This window comes from Physella acuta, unplaced genomic scaffold, assembly GCF_028476545.2.
Source record: "Physella acuta isolate Inbredline_101_S28 unplaced genomic scaffold, ASM2847654v3 ptg000463l, whole genome shotgun sequence".
NCBI lineage: Eukaryota > Metazoa > Mollusca > Gastropoda > Physidae > Physella > Physella acuta.
In genome coordinates, this window is record NW_026731982.1 from 856,441 (window position 1) to 870,909 (window position 14,469).

General features: G+C 32.5%; 1 pseudogene; it reads left to right on the forward strand.

Annotated features, from left to right (window-relative positions):
• Window positions 1-331: 331 nt before the first annotated feature.
• On the forward strand, window positions 332-728 carry LOC131943607 (small ribosomal subunit protein eS25-like; annotated as a pseudogene).
• The last annotated feature ends 13,741 nt before the right edge of the window (window positions 729-14,469 follow it).

Below are 14,469 nucleotides of genomic sequence, written 5' to 3' on the forward strand. Positions count from 1 at the left end.
TAATTAAGAGATAAAACTTGTAATTGTTTATATAATGATTAAAAATAGAAAGCAATCAATCATGTATTATGATAACATCGATTTTATTAATAATTCATTACAAAAAGTAAAAGCATTATAATTTGTGTAAATGTTTGTAGGCATAGCCTACATTTTTATTGAATGTTTGTGCTAGTGTTTTATAACTTGACTCCTGTTATTTTATTATATACCTAATTTGATTAGTAGAGAACGTTTTGCTAAAATATCGATGATTGAATGATTAACTACTCGGCTAAAACTAGAGATAGTGCCTACTATTTAATTATATTTATTCTCAACCAATTCAACCAACATGGCGGCAAAAAAGGCAGAAGCCAAGGGAGCTGCCAAGGCAAGCAAAACAACTTCAGGAAAGTCTAGAAAGGAAGGGTCCGGTGGTAAAGCTGAGAAGAAGTGGTCTAAAGGAAAAGTCCGTGATAAGTTGAACAATCTTATCCAGTGTTACAAGGCAACATATGACAAATTATACAAAGTAGTTCCCAGTTACAAGTTCATCAAACCTTCAGTTGTATCTGAATAGGTTAAAAGTCAGAGGTTCACTTGCTAAGCAGGCTCTCAAAGAGTTGTATTCAAAGGGTTTGATTAGGCTAGTTTCTAAGTATAGTTCTCAGATGATCTACACAAGAGCCACAAAAGGAGATAAAGATGATAATAGATTGTTCTGTAATAAAATTTATTTAATTTAAAAAAATCATTAATAACACTAAGTAGGTCAACATTAATTAAGAAATATTAACTCTCGAGAACAGACCACATAAAGACGAAACTCTATATGAAGCGTATTACAAACAGATGATCAAGTACTGAAAACAATATAATTATATATATATATATATATATATATATATATATATGATATACACATAAACTGGTGGGTTGGTGTAGGGAGTGGCCTAACAGTAATGCGATGTAGTACTAACCAGTAAGTCTCGAGTTCGATTCGGGTTCAAGTCAATAGACGTTCCCTGGGTCCACCCAACTCTGATGGGTTCCTTAACGCACGTTATGGTAAGTAAAGGCGGTTGGGCATGGTGATGACCACACTATCCCTTCATCAGCCTATGTCACAGAAGCAAGTTGACTCTATTTCATTTGCCCCGTAGACCGTCAGATATGAAAGGGAACTGGTTTTTACATATAAACTGCCTCAGTGTTTGATTAACACATTACGGCATATCACAAAACCATGTTAATTAAAATAACAATAAATTATATATGGAAGTTAAAGTTAAAGTCAGACGCACTATCAGCAACGATCTTCAAATTGTGTCATTGACAATCAACCAATCAACCAATGATATAATTAGAGATAATCGATGGACATAAAAAATAATTTGAAATATATGCTAGTCAAGTACGACTCAAAATAAAAAAGAAAACTAAAATAATCGAAAGAGGAGGAGTTGGAGGAACGCCAAGATATTTAGGGGTGTAGGGAGACACGTTGATTTGTGTAAAAACTGTCTTACAGCTAGAAATAGGTTGCGTTAGGTTAGAGAAGTAATTAGTTTTAATTATTAATTATAATGCTTAAAAACTCTGGATGTGAGCTCTATAATGTGGTAATCGAATATGGTTTTTTTTTGTAGTCAGTAAGGATGCGATAATTCTTTGGCAAATTCCAATGGTAAGGTTCATATTTCAATAAGATTGTTAACGCAGTGTGTAGTACTATAAGTCACAACAACATAATTGTTTGCATAAAAACAAAATTAAATTGTCTTAGCGTTATATTAGTTTTAATTATTATTATTCAACGATTAAATGTTGGCTTGTTTTGTTGTTATTCAAGGGACATAGTTTGAGGTTTGTGTTACTGTTGAAGTTAGAGTTTAGTGAGTGTTGTAATTGTGTGGACATGGTCTAGTGTGGGTTTAAATTTAGTAAGGGTTGTTATTGTGTGGACATGGTTTAGTCACAGTGTAGTGTAGTATGTGTCTAGGTAAAGTGAGTTTTGTGATTGTAACGAGATGGTCTAGTGTGGTGCGTGGTAGTAGGGTTAAGGTTTAGTGAGGTTGTTGAGATAGGACTACACTGAGGGATGTGTGGTTTGGTTCAATAGATTGTATAAACAATGGTTATTTATTGTGCATTTAAAATAGTGTTATTATTAACGTCTCTTACAACATTCCGCATTTAAATTGTGTGCTGATGAGCCTGGATAATGCAAATTATCATGTGTATACCATTGCTCATCTAGTATCTCAGACATGTGTAGTCCACGCCTGGAAACAATCTCAAAAGCACAATTCAGAAAAAAAGTAAAATGTCAACAACAAAAAATGTGTACATATATATTTTATTTTACATATTATTATTTTTCTAACAATGTGAGATTTACTTAAACGAATGGCACAAGATAAAATTATAATATGACCTTGATGTGATACTGGTGGATGACATATTTCATGCTAATCAATTAATGGTCTGCATTTTTGTACATTAAGTCTTCTTATTGTAATTTTGTTAATAACGCCCAGTGTACCTGTAATTATTTTAAATGTGTGAGGATATTAACATCATATACTTAAGAAAGTAAACTACTGTTTGTGTTAGTCTTGGTAGAACATTATTTCCCTTTAATCTAGCCAGTTAAAGAGAGTTGTGTGTTACCTCTCCAGACATGATTAAAATACATAAATACGATTTTTTTTTCTTTTTCGCCTCAGACACGTAATTTATAGCGTCAGTTGTGTGACATAAATAAAATGACAGATAAGATAATTTGGCGCTAAGAGCAAGATTCCAGGCCGACCGTCGATTGAAATAAACGATCCTTTTATAAAAAGTAGGTACTTTATAATCTCTAAAGTCGTACGTTTAAACATACTTCATAAACAAAATAAAAAAAAAAACTGTATTCAAATTTTAATTGACATAATAGTTATCTTATGATTCTATTACACTGTTTAAAAAATTATAACCAAATTAGTTGTTTGGAATGCTAAATCCGTCTTTATTTACAATGTTATAATGTGTAAGGTTACTGGTTTATGTCCCCTGAATGTTTTAGTTTCTATCACGGCGGATAACTTTTGCAGGTTAATATTAGTAGTAAATAGTAGTTTAAAGGAACTCTGAATACTTAGTGTTTCTGGTGTTGAGCAGAAACGCGATTAAAACTTGTTTAAAAAAAATTAAGGAAAATGTTTTGCATAGCCACTTCGTCCCTTTATTATTATTTTACGCCGACTTTTGTAAAATAAAATTTAAAAAATACACTTACCCCACTAACCCCACACAAAAAAACCAAGTCAAAAGCAGTCACTAGTGCTAGCATTAAAAGTTTAAGCTTTTATTGTTACCCTAAGTTTTGAATAAAAGTTTATTTCGATGACTCAAAAATATATTCCTTATCTAATGATTTTCTATTAGAAATGCTCGGCCTAAAACTAACCCTAAAATACAAACACATGTTTAATACCTAGTAGATCATGTATGACTATCTGACATTTGTGTATAACGTTTGCTGATAAAATGGGTCGAGAACAGGATTTGTATTGATATCACACTTGATTACCTTGTATAACGGAAATAAAGCGATCATTGTTGGCTTGTTTTAACATCTGTTAAGAGATGCATATATTGTATGATCTATTTTAGCGGGTTGTAGGGCTAGCGTCATTCTGTGGGCTGTTTGTTATAGTTTTAATATATATTTAATAACGTCAGGGTAAAGTGTTTTATTTGATTAGTCAGTAGTCTGAACAAAAGTTGTGAGAAGAATTTACTTAACGATTTATGAATATGTTACCAAAGTATCAAAGAAATCTTGTTTAGCTTACGGTTTGTTTTATCTTTAAACAATTTAATTAAATTGTAAAATTCAGAATGGTTGCACCCAATATATCAGCATTTCTTCCTAGACATCTGTGTTGCATGTGAAGAGAATTAAACACAAGCGTACACATAGGCCTACTGTTTAACTTCAATTTACAGACATGTGGCGCATTATTACATTATTTTTTTTAAAGAAAACATTGTTATGTATGTTCAAATATGCTGTTAAAATTAGCAGAAAATGTGTTATATAGCAGTTTATTCGATGAACGAAACTAAACTAACATAATACGGCTGTATCATCTCACACCGATGAAAGAAACTAAAGTAACACTTAACGGTTGTACACGTCTCACTGAAAGTAACTGTAATATTTATTTGTTAATTTATGATCGTTTTTTGTGTGTATATAAACGAAAAGCAACTGCAAATAACCTGAACTTACTTTTTTAATTAACATAATGTTTTACATAATTTTTTACCTGCTATAGAAAGAGAAATGTGCAAATTCATAATTTTCAAAAATTGTAATATAGCATAAAAATAATATATATGAACTACTATTTAAATAACAAAAAAGGTAGCTTTTACATGTATTCAATACATTTACTATATTTTATGAAGCGACCCACAATGTTAGAAATGTTTTAGAGAGACTAAGAAAGAAATCAAATTTCAAAATAGGTGGGGACCCGGAATTATAATTTAAATAATGACAAAATTGTTGACAAAACTATTTTGATATCATTTGAGGCTACTGTACGTTCAAGTATTTGGTAAGACATTATAACTATAGAAGAAGGCTGTCAACATATGTTATATTTTTATAAAGCTTTTTTCTGTGTTCTGTAGCTATAGACTTTTCTATTTTTTTTTTTTGAGCATTCACTTATAACTTCCGTCCCAAAATATTGGTTGCAAATTGTACTTAGCCATCTGTGTATACTATTATTCGAAAATTACGCAGGTGCAGCGTTTTTATTTGTTTGCATATTTTCTTTAATTCTTCTTGATCGTAGTCTTTTATGTTTAAGTCGAAACCAGACAGAAAAGTCTTTCAAAAAACTTTAGTTGGCCTTCACTCTGTCCAGAGGATAATACAGACACCACGCAACCCACAAGCTGGCCTGTGCTAACACACATATTACAAGTTTTAACGTAATAAATGTAAAAGAAATTATAATGCAAGTAATTAAAGATTTTTATTTGACAATAATTTTAAAAGAACACCTGCTGATTTAAATGCCCATACTTTTAGTTTCATAATGTCCGTTTGTGTCCGTGATTGCGTACATTGTTTAAGTCTTGCTAGCTCAGAAATATTTGCTCAGACTAAAACGTCATATGAATTTATATATACCATCACCAAACAGAGCTGACATTTTTATTGAAGCCGTTTTTTTTTACTTACAGACCAATACAACTACGAAATAACAATCAGAACCATTACGATTGCATCCATTAGACTTCGTGTGCACTGAAATAAGAATAATTTCACTTATCTGACTTCAGTTTTAACTACAAAATCTATAGAATTATTTTAATGTACAACTTATTAAGATATACCGTAATGTTTTAATGACCATGAGGCTGTCTCTGTTTATATCATCATTTGTTGTGGAAATCAATAAGTAGATTTCATTTTGAACTTCTATATATACAACATACACTTCTTCTTCTTCTTCGTTCTTAATTTTTAGTGTTGGGAGGGATCGAGCCTTATCTGTCAGAGGGTTTGACCTCGAGACTTTTTTCGAATTTATCAACCATGAGCTTTGCCGACTCGACCATGCTTCCATCACAATTAAGACGTGTCAACTGGTTTTGCGCCGTCGAGGCCATTGCCTCCGATTTCAGCCTGTTTTTCTTTTTGAATTTGCTTCCACAGCTTTTGTCCAACCAAGAACAAACTACAAGGCAGCAGTTGTTTGATTTTGGAGTTGTTCCTACTAGAAGAGTGGCTGTCCCCAGCTAACGAGCCTCGTCTGCCCGAGGGTTCGAACTCGAGACTTTTCGGTTTAGCAACCATGAGCTTTACCGACCCGACCACGCCGACCCCTTCAACATACACTGGTACAATAAAATATGTTTCAGCCAGTACACAGTACTGCCAACAAGTACCAATAAGTAGTACAACAAATAAATACTTAAATAAATACTCAACCTAACTAGTGTGCACATGCAGCACTAGCAGGAATACACAAATAAGTATTCTAACAATGATGGGCCTTGCCTAGTTGTTTTACACAGATGGCACAACGTCATACGTCCCTCGAGCTGGAGTGGTAGGGTGTGCACCTCCCCTCCTGTCTCCACTTCTATAGAATGTGGCAGCTCCTCTGGGAGTGAAGTAGGACAAAAATCAACGGCCCACTTGTCACTTTTGGCGATTTGTACTGCGGTCTTCGGTTCGTTTGGGATGCTAATGCTATCTAAAATAACATTGACTGTTTCTTTGATGAAGGCGGGTGTGACCCACTTTTGCACACCTCCTTGACCTTATCTCTCCACGTCAAGCTAGAGTATGCTCGAAAAGAGGTTGGATTTCTTGGAGATCTCTCTCATCTGTAGACTCTAAAACAATTATTCTCAAAATATTGTAACTAGCCATTCGTTTAACTTCCCTAAAATAGACAGTTTTGCCATTTGACGCTGATGTATACCCAGTTCTTGCATTAATATATCTTCTATAATCAGTTCATCAAACGTAGCAGATCTTTTGCCTTTTATAAGTTATATTAGATTATTCTTTAGGTGGGTACCGACTGCCCCCCTCCCCCCCCCCCCCCCCATTTTCAGTTTAATATGTTTGAAAAATGATTTTTCTGAACTCACATTATGTTATTCTGGGTTTGTTTAAATGTTCACTTGGCCGAGTCCCTTACCACTTTTTCCCGACCAGACATATTTTTTTTTTCTTTATTGATGAACGAGTGTTCGAAAAACACAAACATTATAAAACATGAGGTAAATAATTTGGAGTACGATTGACCATACACCTGCAATGTTGATTAAATGAAAACATACCTTCTTAAAAAATGAAGTACTTAATAAAGGTAAGGGTAATCCATCTAAATTAAACTAAATATTTAAAATGTAATCTTATACTAAATCTTTTTACTGGTTCTATCTACTGACCAGTCAATCTTTCTACTGGTTCTATCTACTGATCAGTCAATCTTTCTACTGGTTCTATCTACTGATCAGTCAATCTTTCTAATGGTTCTATCCACTGACCAGTCACTTATAAATCTTTCTACTGGTTCTATCCACTGACCAGTCACTTATAAATCTTTCTACTGGTTGTATTTACTGATTGGTCACTTTGTAATTATTTAAATGTATGAGGATATTAACATTATATATTTAAAACAATCATCTACTGTTTGTGTTATTCTCAGTGGGGCATGATTTCCCTTTAACTTTAGCCAGCTACAGAGAGTTGTGTGTTATCTCTCCAGACATGATTTTTTTTTTTTTTTTTTTTTTTTTTTTTTTTTTTTTACCAGACATGATTAAAATAGAAAAAATAAGCAGTAACAAATACTTTTGCGAATAAATTGTAGAAGAGATTAATGTAGAGTAGGGAACAATCCAAGGTTAAAATGTATGTACTTTATATATGTTAAAGTTAAATATTTAATCATAACTATACAAAAAAAAATGTTTTATTTCCTTTTTAATCAAAAATAAAAAAGGTTTGGTTAGATAATTTTTTTTTTGCTTGAAGAATATAATCAAAAATATCGTCATGACTTTAAAATCCTTCTTTATTAATACAGCTTTTATTGTGTAATGTTACTGGTTTATGTCCCCTGATTGTTTTAGTTTCTATCACGGTGGATAACTATTGCAGGTCAATATTAGTAGTAAATAGTAGATTAAAGGTACTCTTTATACTTAGTGTTTCTGGTGTTGAGCAGAAACGCGATTAATAGTTGTTTAAAGAAAAGAAAATTAAGGAAGATGTTTAACATAGCCACTAAGTTCATTTATAATTATTATGCGCCGATTTTTGTAATGTAAAACAATGCCCTTACCCAGTGGCGTAGCGAGGTCGGGTGTCACCCGGTGCGGCACTTAATGGTGTCACCCCCTCAGAGGCGTAGCGACTCTTCCCGGGGACAAACTTTCAATTTTCGATTTGCACCCCCCCCCCCACCCTCAAACTTTCGATTTGCACCCATCTCGAACTTTCGATTTGCACCCTCGTCTCAAACTTTCGATTTGCACCCCCTCCCCCTCGAACTTTCAATTTGCACCCCTCCCCCCTCAATTTTTTCACTATATATTTTACATATTTTTTCCTTGGTATCACCCCCTAAATGGTGTCACCCGGTGCGGTCCGCACCCCTTCCCCCCCCCCCTCGCTACGCCTCTGCCCTTACCCCACTTACCCCACACAAAAATCAACAGTCAAAAACAGTCAGTAGTGTTTGGATTGTTAATTTAAGCTTTTATTGTTACCCTAAGTTTTTAAATATAAGTTTATTTCGATAACTCAAAAATATATCGCTTCTCAAATGATATTTTATTAGAAATGCTCGGCCTAAAACTAATCCTAAAGAACAAACATATGCTTAGTATCTAGTAGATCGTTTTTGACTATCTGTCATTTGTGTATAAACGTTTGCTGATAACAGGATTTGTATAGAAACCCCGATTGGTTGGTTTGGGTAACCGTGTTGCAAAATAAAGTCAACATAAAACTTTTTGATGTTGATTACAAAACATGATGACATATGTTGTGAACATACGGACACGCCTTTACGTGTGATCACAACATATAGGACGAACAACCACAAATGTGTCACAAAACAAGACTAAATGAAACAACATCTGGTTACCAATAAAAACGTGTAATACTAGATCCATATACACTAGTCGTGTTCGTCTTGTTTATGAAGGCCGAGCTTGGACTTTCAATGTCGTCTTACAAGGACTGTAAAACATGTAAAACAAATGGCCACGATCATATTTAATCATAAACCAAGCCAACAAACAACCCACACTAATCAATGTGATTGGCTCCATTTATGTTTTAGTTGTAATATAGTATGTTACATAAGTTTGACTTTTGCAGGAAACGTAGAGTTCTCGTCAAACGTTATTTATCAGCAATGTGTTTGCTGCTTTCAAAGTTAGTTTCACATTGATAGCAGGTGGCTGTTCCGTGTTCTGATTGTGTGTTTTATTCTTTCTTTGTCGTTGTTGAAAGAGAGTAGGCGGTATCCTTACACTACCTTCCTTTGTGGGGACTGCGTGTTTGCAGATTGTGTTTCCCCGTCTCTTGTTATATTTGGGCTGATGTCTTGTGATATATATGTATCCATGTTAGCTTGTAGTTTTATAGCATGGGATTTGTAAAAAAAATTGTAAAAAGTGTGAGTTGCCTTTCTTACATGTGACACTTCGTTAAAATTGGATGTTTCTTTGTATTATATTGTTGTTTTTATTTATACTTGTATTTGCGATTTACAACAAGTACATCAACATATTTTACATAATTTCGAGCATCTAACGAAACTGAAATATTTTAAAAATGTACAATTTAAAAAAAACATAATGAATTTGGATTAACAAATAACTATATGTGTATAAAAATAAATAAATTAATATGTTGTTTAGACCATTTTAACAACATAAATGTACAATGTTTATACAGAGAGGTAATAAAATGTAAATATGTGTTAGTAAAAACTTTAAATTCGAGCGAGAGGATGGGTCATTGGGACAAAAAAAAAAAACAACACATGTGCGGGTTCTGGTTCGGAGATTTAAAAAAAAGTGTTTTTGTGAAGATTGGTTTTTGATGAGTATGTGTAGTACATACACCATATGATTAACATGTCTCTTTATTTTTATTGGTAATACATCAGCATGAGAATATAATATAGTACTTCAACACAAGACATTGCAAATGTAGTAATCGTATGGTTGTACTGAGGTATTTACAGCATATGGTTGGGTCGACAATGAACGTAACGGGTTGGGTAAGGCGTAACAGGCATCTGACTCAATGATGCGTGTCCTAACCATGGTGGTGTCCTTTTTATAGCGTGTGAGTTGATGTGTTGTACATTTCAACACGTCTACTGAAAAAATAAATTTAAAGTTCAATTTTGTTTTCCTTTTATTAACAAATATTTACATTACAAAAATAGGCGATGTTTTAATTATATAATTTGCATATAATCAATCTGATACATATTTAGTTCATTTTAAATGGGTTTTTTATCAGTTAAAAAAAGTGTTAATTTAATACAACAGTTTACGATTATTAGACATATTTTACTTCATTGTTTGAGTCTTGTCTGCGATAAACTTCGTTGTATGCCGCATCGTTGTGTGGATGCCAGTTTCTAGGTGCATTTTAGCCTTTTCTTTGTGGTAAATATGGATTTCGCATCCTCGAAATACGAACATTTGCATGTTAGGGCTTTTGTGTGGTTTTTTGCAAAGTGTTTGAACAAGTTCTCCTCTGTTGTAAGTTTACAGATTCGACAATTTAAGGTGTCGAAGTATTCTAATTTATTTTATATATAAAGTTCTCTTTTGCGTATGTCTTTATATTGTAATCTGTATCAACGAGTTCGACGTTGTCTCAGAGGCGTCAGCTGTTACATTACTTTGTTCATATTTTTTTTTTTTTTTTTTTTAACTACTTTTATTTGCAATTTAAAACAAGTACATCAACATCAAATTCTTACATAATTTCGAACATCAAACGAAAACGAAATAGTAATACAATATATTACAATATATTACAATAGTAATATTTCTTTCTTACTTGTAGCCTGCTTTCATTCATTTAAGATGGTTTACATATACATAGATGTAATACAAAACGTCTAAATATAAAGAAAAATTAAAAATTAAAAACTAACCTGAAACTGAAAATGCAAATGTGTAATTAAAATTAAATGATGATTCAAGGGATTTTTTTTTCTCGGAGTGGTGGGCTGAGTGGACGAGGGGGGGAGGGGGGGAATTTGTTTTTTTTAAAGTAGAGCTGAAATGAATTTGGGATTACAGAGAATTAAAATGATACAAATTTTAAGCAATCGGAAAAGTTATGTTATTACAATGAGACACGTAAAAGCAAACACTCTTCCCTTGCAAACATCTATATCTATACAGTCCTCAATTAGTTTTTTTTTTTTCCTTTTTATTTTTTGTTTTGTTTTATTAATTCAATTGTTTTAAACCTTTAAATCCGTAATAATTATTTATTTGATAGATTTTACACAGCATCAAAGACATGAACATCAATTGCATATATAATAATCAAATGGAGAAAATAAAATGGCATAAGAACTAGACTAAAATAAGGTGTGCAAACTAGGTTTCTCTTGACTGCTTAGTTTACTTTGCTTTGTCCTTAGCTGAGGAGTCAAAAGTTCACATTGTAGCCGCCCATGGACAGAAATAGAAACGACCTTGGGAGAAGTGTCTCTGCAGTACACATACTGATCCATCATTCCAAAACTTTCCATGACATAAAATTGACCCTTGGCAAAGAGGTCACGCTACCTTGAAAAATCCGCCAGTCCGGTTGAGTGGGGGGAAGTGTGTGTGTGTGTGGGGGGGGGGGGGGTGAGGTGTGTATCTCTTTCTACCATTCAGGTTGTGCACTTTTAAAAACCTGGGAAACAGAAGACTGTTTTAATGTTAATTTACTTGAGGGCTGATCGAGTGATGTTTAGCTTGAGACTGTCGATATTAATTATGCATCTAGTTTATTTGCTTCTTCTGTAGTTCAAATGTTAGTTTCCTGTAAAAGTAGGATGTCAATATTGTGTTTATTTATTATGTTGTTTATATAATGTGTTTGTCCCTAGCCCCCCTGATGTTCACTGTTGCCAGAGTTAGCATGAATTATTTGGGGTTTTCTTTCGAACATCTGTTTCTGGAGGGCTGGATGGTGGTGGTCTTTTAACGCCAAACTTTCCAGCCGCTGGTTTGCTATCCCGTTGGGCCCTGGTCACGACCCTTTGAGGTGGCTTTACTGTAGGTAATTGATTTTTACTTGAACTGATTGCTTGACTATATGACAGTTGACCTGATACCTTTGTTGCTGATATACTTTGTGAGCTTTTAATTTTCTTTAGCGGTTTCGTTATGTTTTCTGAACTAGTGTTATCTTGAAGGTTCATAATTCGAAGTATTCTGAAAAATAAAACATCAACATTTGTAATCGACCCAATAGCAATATAAACGGAAATTTTAAAATTATACAATGTACATATTACATTTATCAAAGTTTTCCGGTTGGTGAAAAGGTAAAATTGATATGTTTCAAACCCAATGAATTTAAATAATTCAACTTACAAAGATGTGCACATATATAATACATAAAACAATGACAACAATCCGCATATTATATTCAACTTTTATGAATATAATGTTTAAATATATTTTTGAACCAAACGTGTGTATTATCTACCTTAATATGTTTAAATAATATGAAACGGGAAGTAACTGTTGCAAGTAACATTAAATGCGTGTCGTTTAATGTAATGTTACATTTTACAGTTACTACTTTCAAAACAATATTCCATATATATTTTCCTAAATAACATTTAAATAATAATGCTAGAAGAATTGAAAAAAAAGGAAATATGGATTTTAAAAAAAAAAATTTTTAAAAATTGTTGTGCAAAAATTATTAGATTGTACCATATAACATGTTATAGAAATATCAAACATTATTTAAATAGTTAAACATTTGATATTTTAATATATATTTATGTTAAATATTAAAAATCTAATTAAATAAAATACAGCTTTTCCGGTATCTTAAATGTGTATCATTTTAGTTTTCTTTAATCCAAAGTGTATCTGACCTACACATAAAGCCCCAACCCCGTTCAGCCCACCACGACAATCTAATTACACATTTGCATTTTCAGGTTTTTTGTTTTTTACTAACGTTGTAATTAGACGTTTTGTATTAGAGCTATGTATAAGTAAACCATCTTAAGTAGGAAAGAAGTATTACTACTGTAAATCTGTGTCAGTCCTTAAAAGCCGATGATGTAAACAATAATACTAAAGCGAACATGCTAGGGAAAATGAAGCTGTAATTTACATCTCTGAGGTAAAATAAAAAATAAAATAAAAAGACATTCAAAATTAAAAACGTTTTTTTAAAAACTCTAAGAGAAGCTAGGCAGTATGCCTAGTGTATTCTATGTGTGAGTTAAAACATACACGCTTAAAATTCAAACCAACATTGTTGACAGTCATCAACCATTCAGGTTTTCGTCTTGTCATATTAGTTCTACATTAATGTGGCTTAAACTTGTCATATTAATTATGTATTAATGTGGCTTAAACTTGTCATATTAGCTCTACATTAATGTGGCGTAAACTTGTCATATTAGTTCTACATTAATGTGGCTTAAACTTGTCATATTAGTTCTACATTAATGTGGCTTAAACTTGTCATATTAGTTCTACATTAATGTGGCTTAAATTTGTCATATTAGTTCTACATTAATGTGGCTAAACTTGTCATATTAGTTCTACATTAATGTGGCTTAAACATGTCATATTAGTTATATTTTATTGTGGCTTAAACTTGTCGTATTAGTTCTACATTAATGTGGCTTAAACATGTCATATTAGTTCTACATTAATGTGGCTAAACTTGTCGTATTAGTTCTACATTAATGTGGCTTAAACTTGTCATATCAGTTCTACATTAATGTGGCTTAACAATAACTCCACTCGTTTTTTCCCCATGGTATTTAACCTTCCCCATTACTTTGAGAATATAGACGACCCGCAAAGTATTTATTCTTCCCTATTATTTCGATAATATAGAAAAGTGACCCCCAATGTATTTACCCTCCCCGATTATTTCGAAAATATAGACAATCGACACGCATAGTATTAATTTGTCCCTATTCTTTCCATAACAGAGACAAATGACCAACAGAGCATTTACGATTGTAATAAAGTTTACTACGTTTCAAAATATCCTGAGTAAAAACCCTTAACATCATTAACCAGCAAAAATAAAATAACCATCTTGGAATCTACCGTTAAAGTATTAACTAAAATACTACTTTCGAACAAAAGAAAGTACTCAAATTTTAGCAGATAGCAGAGAATTAAATATTTTACTTCTATGCGAAATTTCGTTTATCTATCAAAGACAGTTGTCAAGTTATATGCTTTTGAAAAACCAAAAGTAAAAAAAAACAAGTTTCACTTCCATTTACAGCAGATCGCTTGAAAGTTGATACATAACTACACATTAGATACAATCTTTATATATGAAATATCATCCACATACCTGTAACGTTAATTTAAAAAAATCGTGTTCATAATCATACACACATACATACACACACAACCATGATTGCAAAACCCAGTTTTTTTTTTACCGGTTACGCATCAAACGCCAAAATTTTAATAAATCTCGATTTAGAATATCTTCCGATAAAAATAAGCCCACTATACTCCGTACATACTGAAGCACCGAGGTGTAAAACTATGAAAACTGTCAAAATGTCATGTGACTTTTGTGCTAGATTACGATACTTCTTCTATAGGCTTACTACGTATATACGAGAAATATATATTAAAAAAAAACAACAAAAAAAGCAATTATTTGAAAACATATAAATCAATACGTAT